General features: G+C 38.2%; 1 protein-coding gene across 2 annotated transcripts in view; it reads left to right on the plus strand.

The window, feature by feature from the left end:
• CHRDL2 (chordin like 2) overlaps positions 1-13,020 on the plus strand; it is an 83,731-nt gene that overhangs the window by 20,480 nt on the left and 50,231 nt on the right. The gene's annotated exons all lie outside the window — the stretch shown is intronic.

Genomic DNA, 13,020 nt, shown 5'->3' on the forward strand with positions numbered 1-13,020 from the left:
ATCTGCACCCAGAGAGAGGACTATGGGAACTGAGTGTGGACCACAACATAGAATTTTCACTTTTTATGGTTGTTGTTGTTGCTTGTTTGCATTTTGTTTTCATTCTTATTTTTCCCTTTTTGACCTGATTTTTCTTGTGCAGCACAATAATTGTGGAAATATGTATAGAAGCATTATACATGCTTAATATATATTGGATTACTTGCCATCTTGGGGAGGAAAGGGGAAAAATGTTGTAACATAAGGTTTTACAAGAGCGAATGTTGAAAATTATCTATGCAAATATTTTGAAAATAAAAAACTAATAAAAAAAAGAATTCACAGAGGTGGGAGATTAAGGGTGATTCATAAAGATCAAAAATAAGGCCACTTTGGCTGTACCATAGAGTATGGGAAAAGTAGTGACATCCAATGAGACTAGAATGATAGGCTGGAAATATAATCAAGAGTTCATAGAAAGGGATTCATGAAAATGCAAATTACTGTTATAGAGTAAAAAGAGAAAGTAGAAGTTGTGGGGAGACTGATGCTGAGAATATTTAAGGAGCAGAGGAAGGGAGCTAAGATAACTTGATTTGGTGACATTACAGTTTAATATTAACAATAATAATAACAATATGCATTTTAAAATTTACAAAATACTTCATAGACAATCTTGTTTTGGCTTCACCTTAACCCTTCAAGTTAAGTAGTACAGGTATTATCCTCATTTTGTAGATAAAGAAGTTGAGTGTCAGAGTTGTTAAATGATTTACTTGTGATCATAGCTAGTAAGTATTTGCTGAGAGTGGTGAGGAAAGAAGGGATAGGGTTGGGGATATTATGGTTGATGAAAAGAAGAGAGGACAAAAATTTGAAAGAGCCACCATGGGGCATGACATGAATTAATCATCATTAAGGATAGGATAAGAAACTTTTTGAGCATCATTGAGAACCAGCTGAAGTTATATGGCATAAATTTATTGTGGGCAAAATCAGCTTTATTTTCATTATTTTCTCCAGTGACACTCAGTGGATCAGGAGCCAGGTAAATTAGATGATGAGCATTATCCAAGGATGAGAATCCAGTGTTAGAGATTGACAGTTAGGAAAACAGGAAATTTGAGGATTATAGCCAGTGAAACACTAAAGCAACCAATTATAGGAATGAAAGCTGGGTTTGGAAGCTGTTAAAGCCAAAGTGGAGAAGCTGGATTAGGAGTATAGGAATGTTGGGTCCAAGGAGATGAAGGTGATGATAAACATCTCCTTTTTTGTGACTGAATGAAAGAGTGGGAGAGTAAAAGGGTGGGAAGTTGTGGATGGAGAAGGACATTTCAAGGGGTACAATTTTAAGAAATTGTGAGGTATCATGTGTGGCAATGTTGGTGTGTAAAGAAAGTTGCTGGACTTGAAAGGGTTGAGGAATTATGAGATCAGATGGTTAGGCCAATTGTTGATATGAATATTGGAATCCTTATTAATAGTGGAAAGTATAATCATGAGCCAGATATGGAAGTCATTGAGACATCCAGGTGAATGACCCAGAGACCAGGGTATGACAGCAACAAGGAAAGGGAGAGCAACCAAATGGTTGCACAGACTTCAAAAAAGAAAGGTTATTGAAAACTGAAAGTAAAAGGAATGATCCCAAAGGGAAGTACCAGTAGAGAGCAAGGAACATGAGAAGAGCTCAGAGAACATTAGTGATCTGGTTGAAAAATATTCTCCTGACAAGTCTCAGAACTAAAAAATGATCCGTGCCTCCTGCTGTCATGTTCAGCACTTTTTCTATTCTGCCTTCAGTGCCTACAAATTATATCTGATGATGAAGATGCTAGGTGGCACAGTAGAGAAAGCTTTAGATCTGGAATTAGGAAAATCTGAGCTCAAATCCAGTCTCAGACATTTACAAACTTAGTGGCCTAAGACTAGTCACATACTCTCTCTTAAGTGTTCCCACTTTTAAAATAGAAATTACTTCTTACGGTTGTTGTAAGGATAAAATAAGCTAACATTTGTAAAGTGGTTTGCAAACTTTAAAGCATCATATAAATTCCAGTTATTATGATAAAGATGGTGGCAGATCAGAGATTATCAAACTCATTTTATTGCTCAATCACATAATGTGAGGTTCTTGAATTTGTATTCCCATTGAGAGGTAGCATGGTACAGTGGAAAGATCAGTTCCTTAGGAGTCAAGGGACTTGGGCTTGAATCCTTTACTTACTACTTGACCTGTGTGATCGTGGGCAAATCAGTAATCTGATGCTTGCTTTTACTGTACCTCTGTGATTTTGGACAAATTGTGAATATCCTTGGCCTTCTCTACCATGAAAGTTAGACCAGATGGCCTCTGAGATCGCTTCCAGTTCTAATTTCAGGATCCTATGAGTTAACTGAGCTTCACAGGGATAAAGTGAGTTGCCTGAAGTCACATGGTCAATCAATAGCATTTATTAAGACCTTCCTATGTGCCATGTGCCAGGCCCAGCTCCAAACACCGAGGATACACAGAAAGACACACAGTTCCTGCCCTTCAGGAGCTCACACAGCTCATTAGGGACAGAGCCCCGAGCTTCTAGTGTAGGCGTTTTCTCGTTAAAAAATTTTGTAGAAAGTCAAATCAAATCACATCACATTATACTTTAACCTTTCACTAAACTTTTAAGCTCATCAATGTGGACACTTCCTCCAACTGTGCACATCACAACCCTTCCACACCTACTCATCCGGCACCATTTTGGTCCATTTATTGTTTATTATTTTCAGTCATGTCCGACTCCTTCTGGCCCCATTTGGGTTTTTCTTGGCAAAGTTACTAGAATAGTTTGCCATTTCCATCTCCAGTTCAATTTACATGTGAACAGGGGTTAAATGACTTGGCCAGAGTTTTATAACTAGTAAATTTTTGAGGTCATTTGAACTCAGGTTTTCCTGACTCTAGACCTGATATTCTATAAATTGTACCCATTTTTGTCCATATCTTACCGTAAACCTACCATAGGATGTCCATCCAATGTGTTGAGGATACATAGGGGAAAGCGAGGGGTCTTCTTTTCATTCATATGTTCATAGATTCTAGAGCTGGGAAGGATCTCAGAGGTCATTGAATCCAATTCCCTTGTTTTACTGATGAGGAAACTGATATCCTGGGAAGTTAAGAATTTTGTTCAAGATCACACACAAGTATCAGAGGCCAGATTAATTTGACCTCGGGTTCTCTAACTCTAGAACCAATATTCTTTGTGAGTAATTGGGTACAAGTTTATTCATTTCCCTCATGAAATGGCCAGTTCACTTTTTTTTTCCTGATTACAACTTTATTTCTTTTTTTCCTTTCTAATTATAGCTCATCTATATATAGGACATTAGGGTTTTGTAAAAGATTTCACACACCTTATCTCATTTGATTTCATAACAACCCTGCAGAGTAGGTATAATTATTATATCCATTTTACAGACAAGGAAACTGAGACTCAGAAAAATCAAATGAGCTAGCAAGAAGAATCTGAGGAAGGATTTTAACTCAGTGCTTCCTGACTCTGAAGTACAGTACTCTAGTACATATAGCTGCCTTGTATCATAAATGTAACATGGTCTAGACAGTAGGTGTTTTTCATCCACTTTTTATGTATGTATAGATGAGTAAGCCAATCTACTCCAATCCAATATCCAAGGAAATAAGCATTTATTAAGCTCTTACTTCATGCTAGGCACTGAGGATATCTCTGGTGAGTGGACTCTAATCTTCTGAGACATCAAAACAATGTTCAAACAAGCCTATCTGAAAGCTAAACTCCCTTGTTTCTTTTGGATTCCATGCCATTTCCATGAACCACTTTTGGTTCCCATATGTTTTCCTATAATATTTCTTTCTTGATATTAATTGAGAATCATCAAACAAAACAATCTTATTTTAATCTTTTAAGGAATTTTTTTGGGGGATTAGTTGAGGGGGGAATCTCAGATTTCAAAGATTAGGAAAATCCCAGGGCAGATCCACAACTTTTTTTTTATATATACAATTTATAGTCTTGCTAGTAGAGCTACTCTCTATTGATGGGAGAAAGTGAAGTTTTATCATAAGCTTGATGGAGTCAAAATTGTATCTTGTATTTTCTGAATTCACGTGCCTTTTTTGTTGTTTATCTTTTCACTCTTTTGGTCATCCTGTACATTGGTTCCTTTTAAGTATATCTACTTCACTCTGAATCCACTCATAAATGTCTCACATTGGTAGTTAATATTTTGAGTGAATCCTTAACATCTGGTTTGCTTGTAACATATCTTAGTAAAAGTAAATACTGAACACACACATGTGCATGTGTGTGGGTAGATATACATATACATATATATGAACAACTTGTAGTCTTAGAGAATTGCCTGGGGCACTGAAAAATTAATAGACTTTGTTCTAGGTCACTCAGCCAATATGTATCCAAGGTGGGACTTAACTCCCAGCCTTCCTGATTAGAAGACTAGCTCTCTCATCACTTTGCCAAGCTGCCTCTCTCTCAAGAATGTTTTGTGATCTCATAAACACCTCCATCCTTCACAGATGGAGGAGATTTTTTAAGACTACATTTTGCCCTCCTGATAAAATGTTTGTTTTTTTGTGTTTTTTTAATAGTCCATGCACAATAAGCACAGTGGGACCTTGCATTCTTAATGTCTTCCTGTCAGGAGTGTATGACAGTAATGATACAGTCTGCTATAGAGTATCAACAAGCATTAATTAAGCACTTCAAATGTTCAAGGCAAATAATAGCTGACATTTGTATAATGCATTGAAGTTGGCCAAGTACATCATCTCATTTCATCCTCCCAACAACCCCATGAGGATGTTACTCAGATGTTATCCCCATTTTCTCATTTTAAAAATGAAGGCCCTTTAGATCTGAGAGCCTTAGTGAACTTAACCCATAGTTTCCCAGCTTCTAAGTGCTAGAAAGAGTGTCTAAAGGCTGGTACAGGCTCTCTCTACTCTGCCTTGATGTCACAGCAACATCAAGCTTCAGGCTTCAGGGGAGACTAAGCAGAGTCCCCATCTTCAAGGAATTCAGGACATCTTGCATACTGTAGCAGCACAAAATCATAGGAATTAGATCTGGCTACCCTTAGCAGTTAATGTCCACCCCCTCATTTTTTTTCATATTTCCATTCTCAGTTTTGTGGGTGGGTTTTGTTTTTGTATTACAACATTTACAGATTAGTCCTGCTCCATGAAAGAACTCTTGAACAGTTAAATTAAAAATACAGTGACCTTGTCTGAAAGTTCATGTAATATTTCACATCTGTGGTATTCCATTGCTTTCTATTTTTTTAAATTAACAAAAATATATTTTCCCTCCTTCCCATCCCACACCTAATAGGAACAATAATGAAATATACCATTTATCCAGTATATAGAGGTAATTAATTTAAGATGTGCATGAGCTAGGTGGGGGTGGGATGGGGAGATGCACTGACTAGAGAACTAGGGCTAGAGTCAAGAAGACCCAAGTTCAAGTTTTATCTCAGACACTTATAAATTATATGATCCTACGAAAGTCACTGACTCTATAAAATGAGCTGGAGAAGGAAACGGCAAGTCTTTCCAATACTGTTGCCAAGACTCCCAAATGGGGTCACAGAACATGACGGAGGAACATTTGTGTACAGCCATTGGGGCAATTTATTTTGCTTGACATCCACTCATTTTACAGAGAAAGAAATTATAGTACAATAAACATTTGGAGCTGGAATACATGGGTTCAAGTCCTGGTTCTGCTACCTAGGGTCTGTGGGATATGGGCAAATCTCTTTTCCTCATCTTGTTCTCAGTTTCTTTGTCCATCCAATGAGGGGAATTGGACCAGAAGTGCCTTCTTTCCGTTGACAGATCTGATGACCTTTCCTCAATCCTCATCATTCTCAGCTTCTCCCCAGCCTCTGACATTTTCAACCATGCTTTTCTCCCAGACATTCTCTTCTCTTGGTTTTTGCAACACTGCTCTCTCCTGGTTCTCCTCTCACCGCTGTTGGTCTCAGAGGTCCTTTCCAGCTCTGAGACTTTGCCCAGTGACGGTTCATTGAGAGGAGGGGTGGTGGTAGATGCCATGACCTAACCAAGATCCCCCTTTCCTTGTAGCCAGAGCTCTTTGGCCCCCTACAAGAGGGCTGCTGCACCAAAGCCTGAAATGTCTCTTGGCCATAAGCCAAACGCATTTGTGACATAATTCCTGATGGTGTAATAGGCCTGCTGTCTCTGTTCTCAGGGAGGAGGGAGTGGGTGGATGGATGGGTGGGTGAGTGGAGGGTGGGGGGTGCTGACGTCAGCTCTTGAGACAAACAGCAGGTGTTCCTTAGCTTCGGACATCTGGGGCTGTGTCTCAACCAGAGCTGGTCCCCCGAGGTACACCCCCCTCTTCCTCTTGGTGCAACTTTCTCTTTAATTTGCATAAGAGGCAGAATCCCAGAGATTCCCACTATCTCCCACTCTTTTTTTGTCAGGCCAGGAAGTAAAATGTTCCAGGAGCACCACACTCTCTCTCCCCGCCTTTTATTTTTAGTTGGGGCAATGGTAAGCTCTGGGAGTCCCCAACTTGCTCAGGTTGAATGCTCCCCATCGTCCTGATCCAGTCAATTGGCTAACAAGCATTTTTTTAAGTGTTGAGTATGTGCCAGGCACAGCAGTAAGTGCTGAGAATACCAAGAAAACCAAAAATGTTTCCATTTCAATGAGAGGCAATTTACAATGAACTCTGTGCATATAAGATCTAAACACATGAATGGATAGAAGATAATCTCAGAGAGAAGGCACCAGTGGGGACTGGGGTGGGGCACTAGCAGAGGGCTAGAGATGAAATGATTACTGAAGGGGGCCAGGAAACCTCACAACATCAGTGAGAAGGGAGAGCTTTCTAAGTTTGGGAGACAGTGGACAGTGAAGAGGCACTGAGTCAGATGTTGGATTGTTCTGCGCTGTGAATAACAGTGAGAAGACCAGTGCCATTGAATCTTAGGGAATGCAGAGGGGAGTAAAGTGTAAAGAGAAGGGAAAGGTAATAGGGGGTCAGGTTAAAAAGGACTTAGAAACCAGATGGGGACTTTGACACTAGAGGGAATTGGGAGGAATTTAATGAATAAGGAGGTAATATGATCTAATCTATACTTTAAGATCACTTTGGTAGCTGAGTGGAAGGTGGATTGGAATGAGGAGATGGTTAAAGGCAGAAAAACAAATTAGAATGCTATTGAAACAGTTTGGTCACAAGGTGATCAGATCCAGTATCAGAATAGTGGCTATGAGAGTGGGAATGAAAGAAAGAAACAAGAAGATTTGGTCAAGAATTTGACTGTGTGCAATGAATGGGAGAGAGAGGAATTGAAGAGGACTTCAAGAAATGGAAGCTTGGAGGGTTGGACAAATGGTGATAATAACAGGGAAGTTTGGAAAAGGAGAGGATTTGAGTGAAGAGTATAAAGTTCTGTTTTGGAAATGATGAATTTGAGATGCCCAAGAAGTAGTTGGAGATGCATGGCGGTAGTTCAGGACAGATTTACATCTGTAACTCATTTGGAGCATTTATGTACACTGGACAGCTAAGTCGCACAGTGGATAGATTGTCCAGAGCCAGAGTCAGGGAAACTCATCTTTTTGAGTTCAAGTTCGGCCTCAGACGCTTAGTAGCTACATAAAACTGAGCAAGTCACTTAATCTTGTCTGCCTCAGTTTCCTGATCTGTAAAATGAACTGGAGAACTAAATGGTAAAGTACCTCATTATCTTTGCCAAGAAAACTTGAAATAGGGTGAGAAAAGTAGGACAGGACTAAAATGACTGGACGGTCAAACAACAAAAGAGATGATAATTGAACCCATGAGAGTTAGGAAGATGTAATAAAAGAAGAAAAGTTTCATCCAAACAAGACAGACCTGTCACTCAGTTAGGGGGCATGATCTCTATGAAGAAACAGCCAGAGAGATTAAGAAATGATCAGTCATACAGGATGATAACTAGGAGAGAGCAGTATCACAAAAAAACAATAAAGAAGAGATTATCCAGAAAAAAAATAATTTATAAATAAATGTCAAAGGCTGTAGAGGGATCAATCAGGGTAAAGATTAAAAAAAGGCTTTGGCAACTGAAAGATTTCTGGTGACAGAAAAATCATTAGGAATTGGTCTTAAGTGTCTAACTTCTAGGTTTTGATTGGATTTTTTCCCCAGTGCTTTGGGTATAGTCCCAGGTCTCAGTTTCTCCCCTTCACCTCCTCACCAAACAGACAGGTAGATCATAGAATTAACCTCGGAATGATTTCTGGAGAAGAATTTTCAGATGAAGCTGGAGGCCCAAGTGGGGTACAGCTGTGGGATTTATGCCTTCACTAGAGTATTGATGGAAATAGCATGATGCTAATATCAGAGCCCTGTGGCGTTCTTCTAGAGAGATCCCTCCACATTGATTTCAATAAATTAGACATTGGTCTTTGAAGAGTCATTAAATTAATCCAGAATTCATCTTAGTTACACTATCATCCAGCTGCCCCAAGCATTACATTTCTTTTTTTTAATATATGTTTATATTTAAAGCTTGGGGCAGCTGTATGGCTGCCAGATAGTGCAGAGAATAAAGAATCAGCCCCAAAGTCAGGAGGACCTGAATTCAAATCCAGTCTCAGATACTTAACACTTAACTATGTGACCCTGGGCAAGTCACTTAACCCTAATTGCCTCAAAACAAATAAACAAAGAATACAATGCTTGTGCTTTTCACTTTCTAGAACAATCTGGAATTAGTCTGTTGTTGTTGAGTCATTTCAATGATGTCTAACTCTTTGGGATCCCATTTAGGGTTTTTTCTTAGGACAAAGATCCTAGCTTGGTTTGCCATTTCCTTCTTTGCCTCATTTTACAGATGAGGAGATGAGGAAAACAGGATTAAGTGACTTGGCAAAGTTCACCAATTTGCAAGTGTCTGAGGCTAGATTTGAACTCAGGAAGATGAGTCTCCCTGACCAGGTCCAGCAACCACTCTACCTGTCTGCCTACCAGTTTAATAACTCTCTCAGAAAAGGACATGTGCTTTGTCTGGTGTACTCTCTTCTTGATGGAACTATGTTCTTAGTGATTGCTGCTTTCTTTTCTAAAAACACACCTCTTGAATTTTGTCCAAAAAAAAAAAGTGAAAAAACTTTCTTTCCTCTTTTTTTTTTTTTAAACTGGGACATCCCCATGCTGGTCCCAAGGAATGAAAACAGGCCTAATGAGCAGGAAGAGAAAAAGGGAAGCTGTCCATCTCTGGAAGCAGAAAACGAGGAGATTGTAGAAAATGGAAATGGTATTTAGATTTGCCTAGCTATGACAAAGTATGTAAATAAGCACTGCTAAGAGAGCTAATGCTGTTTTAGGATATATTTACAGAAATACATGGAAGTATATAAGTATAAGGAAAGGGGAAGGAATAAACATTTATATTGTGCCTACTATGTGCTGGGCTCTTTACAAATATTATTTCAGAAAAGCAGAAGCTACATCCAATAGATCTAAAGGAAACTTAACCTTTTGAGACTTGTTACAGGACATAGATAGTATTAGGAATATCCTAAGTGTCTAAACTAGCCTGGGAAGTCAGCTTACATGTGTTTGTTCTGCCCTGTGATCTATATATTGGATTATAATGGAAGATGTTTGAGGTCTTGGGGATAGTCATCATTAATAGCACTAAATAATGATGACTGTGTTACCAAATTAACAGCAGCTATATCCTTGCTTAGCAACTCCTGAACATTTTCCTGTTATTTTGGATGGAGAGAGGCTCTGGAAGCATATTGTCCAGGAGGAAGAATATGACAATCTTGATCTTTTTGAAGGTCAAACTATATCTGGCTGACCTCAGTTTCCACTTATTCCTTGACCACTGGAGTTCATAGTGACAAGGATCTATTCATATGTATCCATAAGCACTTCACAACTTGCCACTAATTACACTTAAGCTTCAACACTGGTCTGTTGACTTCTCCCCAACACTCTTTTCTCATATGGATGCTATTGGGAACTAAATATTTTGCCACTTAGTTTGCTCATCACCTTTTCAGGCTGGAATCACTCAATGAGAATAGTTACTAGGACCCAGGTTCACTAAAGGCCAGAAACCCAGGTAGGAGATTATATAACCCTCCCTCTGCCTAGCCCTAGAACCTACTTTCCTTAAAACTCAAAATTTATTCAGTCACTCTTAATACAGAATCAATTTCAAGTCCAAAGACCCATATCTAGACATTCTTCCTGGGTTACACTCATTCCTTCATAATGTACTCCCAAGAATCAGCTCCTGTGGTTTTCACATGAATCTCCTTCCTCTCTCTCCCTCACTGCCACACCAGCCTTGCTCAATAACTGCCCCATACCCATTCTTTCTTATACATCCCCATTCTATTTCCCAAACTCAGCAATCACTCCCCAAAACATTCAGGATGTTGATCTCACCTTTTTTGTTATTTAGTCATGTCCAGATCTTTGTGATTCTCTTTGGGCTTTTCTTGGAAAAGACACTGGAGTGATTTGCCATTTCCTTCTCCAGCTCATTTTACAGGTGAGGAAACTGGGACAAATAGTTGTGTCCTGTTCAAACTTGCCCAGTTCACAAGCTAGGATTTAAGGCCAGATTTGAACTCAGATGTTCTTGTCTTCAGGCCTGGTGCTCTATCCACTGCTCCACTTAGCTCCTCCTCAAATGATAATCACCAACTTTAAGAAATCATACTAGTAATGGGCAAGTAATTTTGGAAAACTTCATCATATGTGTAAGATAACCTCTCCCCCTGTTTTCCCAACTATGTATCTGAGCTAGAACTAGATAAGAGGAAATCTGTGCTAGAGGCAACATAATTTTGAAATCCATTTTCAAGATACCTAAATGCAGAGTCTAGTTATTAGTTCTAACTTTGTTTTTTGAGATGCTATTTCCTCACCAGTGAGGTATCAAGAATACACTTCAATTAATAAGAAAATCAGTTATTTTAGAAATAATGGTAGATCTTTTGAATTTTTTCCTTATTTGCTGCCTTTCCAGTTTCAACTCTAAATTCTCTTGTGGTCTGGCATATTTGGGTATCATGCCAATCTTTTTGCAACTTGTTTTGCCCCTAACTGCTATTTGTTGTTTTGTGAAGCAATCCCCAAGACCCTTCTTGTCCTTAACACTTTATAAATCAATATACACATACATACATATCTATGTATAATATATATACACTTACATATATTTATGAACTTATATTTTTTAAAAGTATTCTTCGTGGCTACTATATCTCCCTGACAGATTGGGAAAGCAGGTAAACTTCTAGCTAAAATGGTTCTTTAGGCTTCTTAATTTATATTGGTTACTTTATACTTTTGAAGGCTGTGATATAATTAAACTCAATATCCTTTCCTTTATCCACCTCCCACATATTAATACCTTTTTTGAACTGATCAGATTGTACCTATTATATTTAATTGGATCTATTAAATATAATTATATCTATTATAATTACCCACAGCATCTCATTTTTATATTTTCTTCTAGTTGGTATTTTTTCTTCGTCTTTTTTTTTTTAACGTAGTTAATAATGTGACTACTTTCAGATGAATCAGAAATGCATTCTACATAAGTAATCAATCATTTATTCTCCACTAATCTAAAGGCAGTGTCTCTTTCATGTTGTTTGGCATGTGTCATATTCAGCATGTTCTGAGACTGCAACTCAGAAAAGGGAATCAAATATATATCTGGGAATCATCTAAGTAGAGATGAACCTGTGGGACACATTAATGGTTCAATGTCTTTAGATCCAATCATTAAAACAATTCAGAATTCACATTAACTATATCATCATACTCGGTGAGATTACCAAGTGAGATAACATAAAAGGAGAAGAGAAGAGGGTGCAAGGAGAAGTCCTTGCAGGACACCCATAGTTAGTAAGCATGTCCTGGAGAGCCAAAAAAGGAAACTAAGTAGTGACCAGGAGAGAACAGTGTCAAAAAAATTGAAGAGGAAAGACTTCTAAAAGAAAATATTCAGAATCTGTATCATGAACCTACTGAGAATTCTATAAGCCTTTCATCTCTTTGATGACTTAATCCTAAACCTCATCTTTCAACATATTTCTCACTTTCTTTGCTTGTGTCCATCTTTATGCTTATTTCACAGAATATGAGTGTGAATGTTGACTTGACATTAATGATATTACTGAGTACTTCCTAGATTTTCTCTATCTCTTCAACCTCTGCAACAGATGTTGTTATATAAACCATGCTTACTTGCCTTCTTGATGGTCTTTTTGCTCATGCTTATTTCAAATTCTTCAAAGCAAGATATCTAAGTATTCCATTTCCATGAAATGATATTTTTTTCTGCCCTTTGGTGTGTGATGAAACCAATCCAACCAGCTACTTCATTTGATGCTCTAAGAACAGCCTGGAACCATTCCTCCATTTAGCTGCAATTTTCTTATGATTTCTGTTTTCCTTTAAGGAAGGAATGTCAGTATTACCATGTTTCAATTCCTTCTGTTCTGTCAGTTTACTGTGAATTGTTGGACAAATAATCCTAATCCTAGCTAGTATCTACTACATAATATCTACTATGTGCCAGTCACCATGCTACATGCTTCACAAATATAGCATATGATCCTCACAAAAAGTATAGGAGGTCAATGCTATTATTATCTCCATTTTATGGTTGAGGAAACTGAGTCACACAAGGAACTAAGTGACTTGCCCAGGACATCACAGCTGGTAATTATCTGAGCCTAACTTGACTCTACCCTCAGTGCTCTATCTACTGTACCAGCTAGTTGCTTCTACAAAGATCTCATGTGAAGAATCCCAACAGTTATTTAATGCTTATATTCTTCAATTGTTTTAATCAAGTCTGAATCATTGTGACACCTTTTAGGTTCTTTTTCACAAAGCTACTGGAATGGTTTACCATTTTCTTCTCTAGCTCATTTTACAGATGAGGAAACTGAGAAAAACAGTGTCACACAACTAGTAAAAGTGTCTGAGGCCA

Source organism: Antechinus flavipes, chromosome 3 (genome assembly GCF_016432865.1).
Source record: "Antechinus flavipes isolate AdamAnt ecotype Samford, QLD, Australia chromosome 3, AdamAnt_v2, whole genome shotgun sequence".
Classification (NCBI taxonomy): Eukaryota; Metazoa; Chordata; class Mammalia; order Dasyuromorphia; family Dasyuridae; genus Antechinus; species Antechinus flavipes.